At 45.5% G+C, this 9077-nt stretch overlaps 1 long non-coding RNA gene across 2 annotated transcripts; it reads right to left on the bottom strand.

Annotated features, from left to right (window-relative positions):
* Nucleotides 1–298: 298 nt before the first annotated feature.
* LOC149361520 (uncharacterized) lies at nt 299–6549 on the bottom strand. 2 transcript variants are annotated; one of them, XR_016288963.1, is made up of 4 exons: nt 6303–6549; nt 5319–5400; nt 4673–4747; nt 299–428 (listed from the first exon to the last, which is right to left on the bottom strand). It is a non-coding gene; the product is annotated as an uncharacterized LOC149361520 (long non-coding RNA). The 2 variants fall into 2 exon arrangements; XR_016288964.1 differs by having other exon boundaries at nt 5319–5397.
* Nucleotides 6550–9077: the final 2528 nt, after the last annotated feature.

Genomic DNA, 9077 nt, shown 5'->3' with positions numbered 1-9077 from the left:
TCTGTTTCTAGTTTGTGTTGTTTTCCACTATTGGCCATATCACTTATTGTTGCCACGAGTGCATAAAATTGCCACCTGTTGGCGCCTGTGTTTTGGTTATATATGCAGTGTTTCGGTGATTCTGGAATAAATCTGTAGTCAGCACCTGTGCCCTCATATATTTTCTTTCTGACCCCAGTCTGTGTTTCTAAGCTCTGTCAACCACAAAGGATCAGACCAACTAGACCGACAGCTTGTCCTCTTCAAGCTCAATGCGTACTTTTCAAAGAAATGGTATGGCGAAAACAATGTACTTACAGTAAAGCCTGCTTGACTGAGCGAATACCACTGGCAATTCGCAAATTCCCAGCCTGCTCCTGATTGCTGGCTCAAGCCGCACGCAACTTTGTGGCTTGCACGACTTCCACGCAACTCTTGGTCCCTTGAAACTGAAACATAGAGGGATGAGTGAGAGATATCAGATTTGATATGCTTGTATTGCTGCAATGACTAAGAAAAAACGATATTTTCCATAAGAACAATTATTATTTCACACTAGCTTCGCAGAGTAAACCTCGTTTATCACGACCTCGTTAACACTGACATACTGCACAGTCCCAGCCTGACTGCATCTAGTTCTATGGTGTCATATGCTTGTTAGCTATGAGCCCTTGGCCTTGCACCGGTTAATACAGACAACCACGGAATGGGCAATCAGCTCCGACCTTTTGAGTCATAGATACTCACAAGCTCAGTGGTCCCAGGGGTTCTAGAAATATTGGCAGGGCGACACAGTAACGAGCATTCCGCACCACTTGCTCTCGCTTCATTGCAAAAAAACTCTCACAGCAGACCTGTCCTCCATTTTGCAGTGTGAAAATAATCAAATTCAAAGCATGCACACAAAATGTGGACCTCTCTTCGAACAGAGCTTCAGAAATACGGGTATAATTATTGTAATTAAACCTACCTGCAGTTTTCAATTCATCCTAAAATTTTATGCAACTCGACAAGCAATAAGCATTAAAAAGGAATTAAAATAGCCGGCACTGTTTAAACAATATAGCTATGAAGAAATACGAGACGTATCCACTACTCTCCAGTGGTTCTTTAGCTTCATGCATTATCAATCTACACTTTCTTACAGGCACATTTGCACGCGAAACTTGGGTTTAACCCAATCTTGATGAATCTTTCTGGAATGCAACAATCAGGAGAAACCAGTTTTACTCAAAAACAAAGGGCCCTATACAATGCATCACAAGGCCGGCTAGGCGCACTCAAGACTACAGCCCCTTCCACAAGTCTCCAATTTGCATGTCCTCTACAAGTTGCAGGATCCGTGTCCACTGCTTGTCTAATTTCGCTATCCCGCCTTGCTAGTTCTCCCACTGCCCTTCTCAAACTCTTGGAATTCTGTTGCTCTAGCAGATCATCAGCTATTGTATTATTTTTTGTTTTAGCACTACACACTCCATGCCAACAATGCTGGATAATGTACTTTAAATAGGTTTGTAGAGCGTGCAAGTGGCTTGCAGCTTGACGAATAGGTGAGAAAAAAACGCGGAGCCTGACAAATAGGTGTGAAAAAAACGTGGGTTATTTGGAAGAAATGGGCTTGGGCAGGAGATGTAATGCAAAGGCAAGATAACCAGTGGTCCTTAAGAGTGATAGGGTGGATTCCAAGAGAAGGCAAACGTAGCAGGGGGCAGCAGAAAGTTAGGCGGGCGGATGAGATTAAGAAGTTTGTGGGGACACGGTGGCCACAACTGGCGAAGGACAGGGTTAATTGGAGAGACATGGGAGAGGCCTCTGCCCTGCATTGGGTGTTAGACTGATGATGATGACAACCTGGTGAATTTGCCTCGCAACAACCGCTGCAGCCTGATATTTTGTAGAGCAGCACAATGGCCTTCATTTTTTGAGTGGTGAAGTATTCAGCATTTTGTTTCAACCATGAGTGTAAAGGGAAGACATTTTATGTTGCACAAAATGAAGGAATTACATGCATACTGGGCTTTGGAAGAATGCCCTGTGGACATTACAAAACACTGCCATCCTTGCTTTATCTCTGCCAGGTAACAAAATTCATTATTCTCCAAATACTTTGGACAAAGACAAGCTGCCGTGCACTCATTCGAGATCAGTGGACTTTCCCTCAAACCAATCTTCAGTAAATAATATCAGGATTAGGCAAAAGTAACTGTAGTGTATTTCAGTGAGTCAGTGCCTTTTACAGAAAGTTTTGGAAACAGAAAAGTTTATGAGCTTTGTGAGCACATGATTGCCCAATCTATTTACATAGTCAAATGGGAAATTTGCCTTCCTATTCAATTTATGCACATTCAAACAATATTTACCGCTGTAGGCCACATCAGTTCTGTACCAGGTAGCACATGCCAAAAAAAAGCCTTGATAGCGTAATAAGTTATGTGTGGTTGACTATAGAACTTAAAATCTAGGCCATATCTCTTGGATCTAATCTTGACATATTTCTGCATAATACTATACTGCAGATACAAAAAGCAAAGCAATAGAGAGAGACAGAGAAACTTTGCTAATGAAATGAACAAAATATTTACTTAAAATCACTGACCTGTTACTCAGCATGAGGGAGGAAATAAGAGGGAAAGACGAAGGAAAACATTTGCAGAAAATTGTTAACGTTTAGAAAATAATAAATTTATACAATTTTTGGAAATGATGTATCCATTACTTTACTTGGTTTTAAAGGGTTTAATGCCACAAAGCGGCGCAGGCTATACAGGGCGCTATTGTAGAGGACTGGAAAATTCTTTAGGTGTGCTGACATCACACGGTACCTGGGCCTCTAGCATTTCGTCTCCATTGAAATGAGACTAGTACAGCTGGAATCTAAACTGGCTGGAATCGAACCTGCCTCTTCCGGGTCAGCAGCCAAGCACAATAACCACTCAGCCACCATGACGGCTCCCATTTGGGGTGACATGCATCAATGTGGTGACTGACGGGGCTGACAAAGTTCATTTCAGAGAGGGTGTGCATTGATGAGGTTATATAGTTCAATTCTCCCTGTGCGACATAATTAGACAGGTAAAAATTTATTATGAGCATATGCTGCCTATGGCAGGCCAAGAGATGTAAAACACAAAGCATATGTCCATAAAATGAAAGCAAGAAGAGCACAATTTCCTGCTGTGAGTAACCGCTCCACTATCCAAAAGGATAGCCAGCTTCTTTAAAAAATGTATATCCTGCCTATGTCCATTTATGATTCCCGCTCAGATTTTAATTCGCATTTATTTCCAACCAACTCAGTTCTCTCCCAATCTCTTATCATTAACCCTATGATTTTCCTGAGTGGTTCACCGCACTGTTCTCAATTTTAAGCCCTTTGTAAAGTACCCCACTTTTCCCGACAGCTTAGCAAAGGCAAAGCAGTTTAAAATTTCTTTTTGAGCATACTGCAAGGTGCTGCTCGTAACTTCTGAGTGCATGCCTAAGGCAATAAACCCCTTTCTTATTCTCCCAACCATTTCTTTCAAATGCTCTATATCTGTGCATGACCTGGCCGAGGTGTATTCTGTTTCGACTTCCAGTACCTTACTGCATTTCATAAAAAGGCCTCTTTCCTGATTATTAAGTATTGATTTAGCTCTCATTTTCACACTGAGTATTGATGTCCTCAATCATTTGCAAGAATTCATCACTTATACTACAACTCACCATTAATACTACAATAACATGAAATCAAATATAACTGAGCGGTTCTCCATGAGTCTTCGCATTTCCTGAACCAACCTGCTGCTATGCAGAGAGGGTCACCTCGTCTAGCATCATCACATCTTGTTCAGGGTATGTGGGTTGTGCAAAGTAAACAACCGTTGATTTCAGGTCACTGCAGTCATAACTACAAAGTAGCTGGTGCAATGAAATGTTAGTTCTAAGAAGGTCTGCTCGTTTTTTTTTATGCGGGCCCAAGTGAACACAGGCTAAACTGCATGCTGTTTGATGTCAGTGCAGGATAAAGATCCCCAGGTGGCCAAAATTATTCTGCAGCCCTCTGCTACGGCACCTCTTTTCTTCTTTAACTCCCTCCTTTATCCCTTCCCTTGCATCATTGTTCAGGTGCCTATCAAGATGTGAGACAGTTACTCTGTCACTTCCTTGGCTCAAAAACCAATTTTAAAATTTTCAAGGATACTTTCAAGAACGTAGAGGTACAAACTGTACAGTATAACCACATGCCACAGCAATAAACCAGCAATACATCTGCGCTGACAGGAGCTTGCCAAGTACGCTGCAAGGATGCTATGCCACGCAAGATTTGGTGTCATCATACAATGTTACTTTACTGACTGACATTTCAGTGTACAAGCAAGAAATACCATTCAAGTATTATTGTACAGCACAACGTTTTTAAAAGATAAACAAACATTTTGGCCCTTTTAGAGGACACACATGCATAAAAGGCAACAGGTGTGGAATAGTCACTGCACCTAAAGCAGGCTCAACTTTATAATAACAGCGCAGTGTCAAGAGCTACATGAGCGGCTATATTTCGTACAAATTTGCAGTTCATGTAATAAGCTGAGGTACTGCTGTAAAGTGCATGTAGAGTCTGCATGCATGTTTAAACACAGCAGTGAGCCTATGTTGAAAATATTTTTCAAAACAGGCAGGTAAGGTATGCGTAACTGAAAAAGATAATTACCATGAATGGCTTGGAGGGATGGCACAGCTGAAGGCAGGAAGCACGCATGGCCCAGCAGATGCTGGCAGCTGGCAACTGCAGATAAATACGTCCCGACCAACAGCTGTCAGTGCCAGTGACAATGTCATGAATGACGACAAAACAAACTGTCGACTGCTTCAGAAACTAAAATGAGGTATTAATATAGGAACACAAAAAGCAATGAGGTGGCCCATAACAAAATAAATAAGGAGATTGTATGTGAAACACCCATACACATTCTTTGAGTACATTTACATGACTGTCATAACCACATTGAAAGATGAGCTGGCTGGAATACCGCTTTATTCTTATGCATGATGAAAACAGCCCAACGATTCGAATATAGCATGCGCAGGCTTTAGTTAATTACTATTAGGGTGCCTTGCACCAGCGTCTAATGTATTCTTAAATTGAACATAGCACCCAGTCAACCAGTTTACCTTGCATAAATGAGAAGAGAAAATGCAAAAGACATGCATTCAATACCAAGGAGCCCGATATCTCACGTCACAACTGAGCATGATACGAAAATTAGTAGTGCATTTAACAAATTGCACACAAATAAAAACAGCAAAACATTTGTCGAGTGGTAATGCAAGTAGGGGCAAGAGCAAAAAAAAAATACCGAAGAACACTGGTGAGTGAGGTGCAGGGAGGTCTGTGGGTAGGGTTCCGTGCCTGGGAACAGTTCCGAGCGCGGAGAACTGCTGCCGGCAGTCAACCAAGAATAAATAAGAGAAAGTGAAAATGAATAACAAACCATCACCAATTGCGAACGACCTGAAAGCGGGCCGCATAAGCGAGGCATACAGCAAAAAGCTTGAAATCCCAAATAAGTGTGCAGTTGCATCCCCAACAGTTCAGTGCCCTGAAGGAGAGGAAGCATGGACGCCTACAGTTCAGGGAAGACACAAGAACGACCTAACTGACATAATATTGCCAAATTCTGTTCCAATGGGGAAGCACAGATAAAAAGTTTACAAATGACTAGTACATATGCGCCAGCCTTCCACATGCGATCACTGTCTTCAAAATAATTTGCATGACGAATATTAAGAAGTAAGCACTGATCCGATGAGCACCAACACCGAGCAAAACCATCCGTCGTCTGTTCGCAGTTCGCCTAGCGCGAGTGCTTCATCGCGCAGCACTGCCGCTCATAATAATCTTCTAAATAGCACAAATCCATCCGATGGATACCAGCCGCGAGCAAAATCACCCGTTGTCAGTTCCCTCGCCTGTTCTCAGCTGTCCACGCAAAAGCGCTCTCACCCGCGGCACTGATCGTCGTCTTCTACGCAGTACAAATCCATGCCAGTTGAATGTAGTAAACATTGTCTGTAGTTTTTCGCAGCGCTAGCAAGCGACCGCATAACTCTGTTGTGATCTCTGGTGGCATTTTTATTTACCACGGCACCTGAGTACTAAACGCAGACATAGACTATGAAGCAAGACTTGTCACGCAGACTATACGTCCGTTCTTTTCAGGCAACGCATTATAGCTGAGGCAACCGCACGCAGACTGCCTCCACTGCCATCCCTATATAGCCGCACACTAATAACGCGTGTGAATACAGATCAGTAATAGAGAAGCGGTGACGGTACTCACCAATCATGCAGCTCATCCAGGCTTAGTAAAACCGCGCCGTCGTCTTCATTGCCTTTCCAGATGACAAGACGTCGTAGCGCTGCCTTTCTTCATGGCTTTGCCCGTCCAAACTCACCGATGTTGACTGGGCGTAATACTCGTCGTTGGCTTCCAAAACACACTTCTGTTCTTCACACATGTCCGCCGCACAAGCACTCAAACAATGCCATGAAAAGCCAAATAACACAAAACGCGAGGCAACGCACGCACTGACATGGCGCCGGCGCCAGCGGCTTTGCCCTTGTTTTTGCGTCGTTGAAAAACTGCAACTCAAATGCGCTTTTTTACTACTAATATTTAAATTATGTTCAGAAGAAAAATATTTCAATTTTTTTAAATTTATTTTTTTATTACGTGCGAACACTAAAGCGCTTTTAAATACTTTTGTAGAAGCTGCGATCCTGTGATCCCATCACCCAGGGTGCCCCGGATGTTCTAGCAGACGACGGAGCAGACGACGGCGCAGACGACGCTGTTGACGGAATGAAATTTCGTTTGCTGCCAGCTAAAATCTCTTAATTGCGACAAAACGGGCAAAGAAATGCACCGTACCTCAAGCTGGTGCATATCAAGGATATGTTGGACGTGACCGGTAGGACTGAGAGCAGCTGCGATGCATTACTTTGACTGACGCGGGCATGCTCGACGGAGATTTACACGAAACTGAGGGCTTAACTGTGACCCGTACAAGCGGATAACTTTGATATCAACTGCTTTGCGAAACTACGCCGATAGTTGCGTCACACTTTAGCTGATATGCAACAGCGGCTCGCACTCGCCGCATCTTGTTCGCACGCCCAGTCAAAAATTCCTTCAGCCTATCGGTCTGAAGGCTGAAGGAACCCGTAATTTGGGCTTGTTGGGCCTGTTGGTGATGGGCCTGTCGGGCCTGTTGGTGATGGCCTGTCGGGCCTGTTGGTGATGGACCTGATGGTGATGGACCTGATGGTGATGGACCTGTCGGTGTCAGACCTGTTGGTTCTAATGGCGTCGGCCTGTTGGCACAGATCCTGCTTGCAGGTATCGGGATAGTGTTAGGCCTAATGAGGGACGCCAGTCCTAATGGCGCACCATAGATAAGTTTTTTCATCACTCAGAAATGTGTGCTGCACATTGCGCATGATAACATAGCTTCTTCGATTAGTGCATCGCAAGCTGTTGCAAAAAGGCAGCGCCTGCTACTAATAATATTTTCCAATTAAGCTGGCCAAAAGGGTCTGTAATGCCCTACGATATATATACTGACAACCAGATTTAGGGGAAACGAAAGCTTTATTATAAATAGAAACCTGTAAAGAGGAAGATGATCAGCAGTCAGAGCAGCAGAACCGAGGCGAGGCGCGAGATGAGAAGACGACGATCGGCAGCTGAAGCAGCAGAGCCGACGCGCGGCGCGAGACGAGAGCGTGAACTGTTCCGGGACCGGACCTGTCCTTGCCCGCTCTAACCGGCCTTCACAACTGTCAATAAAGGCCGTTACATCTTGGTGGAGGTGCGGGGTAGCGGAGAGACGTCTTTTCGGGTGATTTTGTTGAGGCGCCAGTAGTCAACGCAAAAGCGGATAGAGCCGTCTTTCTTGGTGACAAGGACGACGGGGGAAGCCCAAGGACTGTGTGATGGTTGTATGACGCCACGCTGCAGCATATCATTCACCTGGGTGTCGATAACCTGGCGTTCGGTGGCCGAGACGCGATATGGGCGTTGGCGCAACGGCGAATGGGCGCCAGTGTCGATCCGATGGGTAACAGCTGAAGTGCGACCAAAACGGTGGTGAGAGAAGTCAAACGATGACCGAAACTTATCTAGCAGGGCCGCAAGCTGGGTCTTCTCCGGTGGCGAAAGATTTGTGTCGATTGAGCCCACAAAGACGGCCTCGGGAACGGGATCAGGAGACGGTGAGGAGGAAGTAAGTGAAGACACTTGCAGGCGGCAGGAGTCGTCCTCAGAAGGGTCCCAGGCGACGACGGAAGCGAAAGGCTGGACACATCCCAAGCATTCACCACGAAGAAGAGTGGAGGGGCACAGGAATGGATTCGTCAGGGGCAAGGCGCTGCAGCCGGCTGAGACGGCAAGCACGGCGAAAGGCAGGGGTAGACAGTGGCGAGAAGCAGAGGAGTCGGACGGGATGAAGATGACAGGGCCGTTGGATCCAGAGTCGCAATGAACAGAGGCGAGCACAGCAGAGCACGGCGGGATCATGACGTCATCAGCCACAGTCAGCTTGGAGCACAAGTTAGTGGAAGCGTTCACAGAGTCGTCGCCGAAGGGAAGAAGGGCGACTTCGGAACGAGCGCAGTCGATGACAACGTCATGTTGGGAGAGAAAGTCCCAGCCTAAGATGACGTCGTGAGACGGCCATGGGAAGACGATGAATTCAACAATATACAGAACGTCCTGAATAGTAACTCTGGCTGTACATGCCCCCAAAGGCGCAATAAGTTGCGAATTAGCGGCGCGAAGCATAAAACCATATAGCGGAGTCATCACTTTTCGTAACTGGCGGCACAATTTCTCACTTAGTACAGATACAGCAGCACTGGTGTCAACAAGCGCGAAAGCATCGGTGCCCTCCACAGAAACCGCGATCAAATTTGTCGGAGAAAGTCGAGGTCTTGAGCTTGGTGACGAGCAAGCAGTTCTTGCCTCCGGAACTGCGGGCACTAGTTTTCCGAAGGCGAAGAGGGACGACGGCGCATCGGGGAAACCGAGCGACGACGCGGAGATGGAGCACGGCGG

The sequence above is a fragment of the Amblyomma mixtum genome, chromosome 2 (assembly GCF_055824585.1).
Source record: "Amblyomma mixtum isolate Tamu chromosome 2, ASM5582458v1, whole genome shotgun sequence".
In the NCBI taxonomy this organism is placed as follows: Eukaryota; Metazoa; Arthropoda; class Arachnida; order Ixodida; family Ixodidae; genus Amblyomma; species Amblyomma mixtum.
The sequence above is the reverse complement of the archived record's forward strand: the minus strand, read 5'-3'. Positions and strand labels throughout refer to the sequence as shown.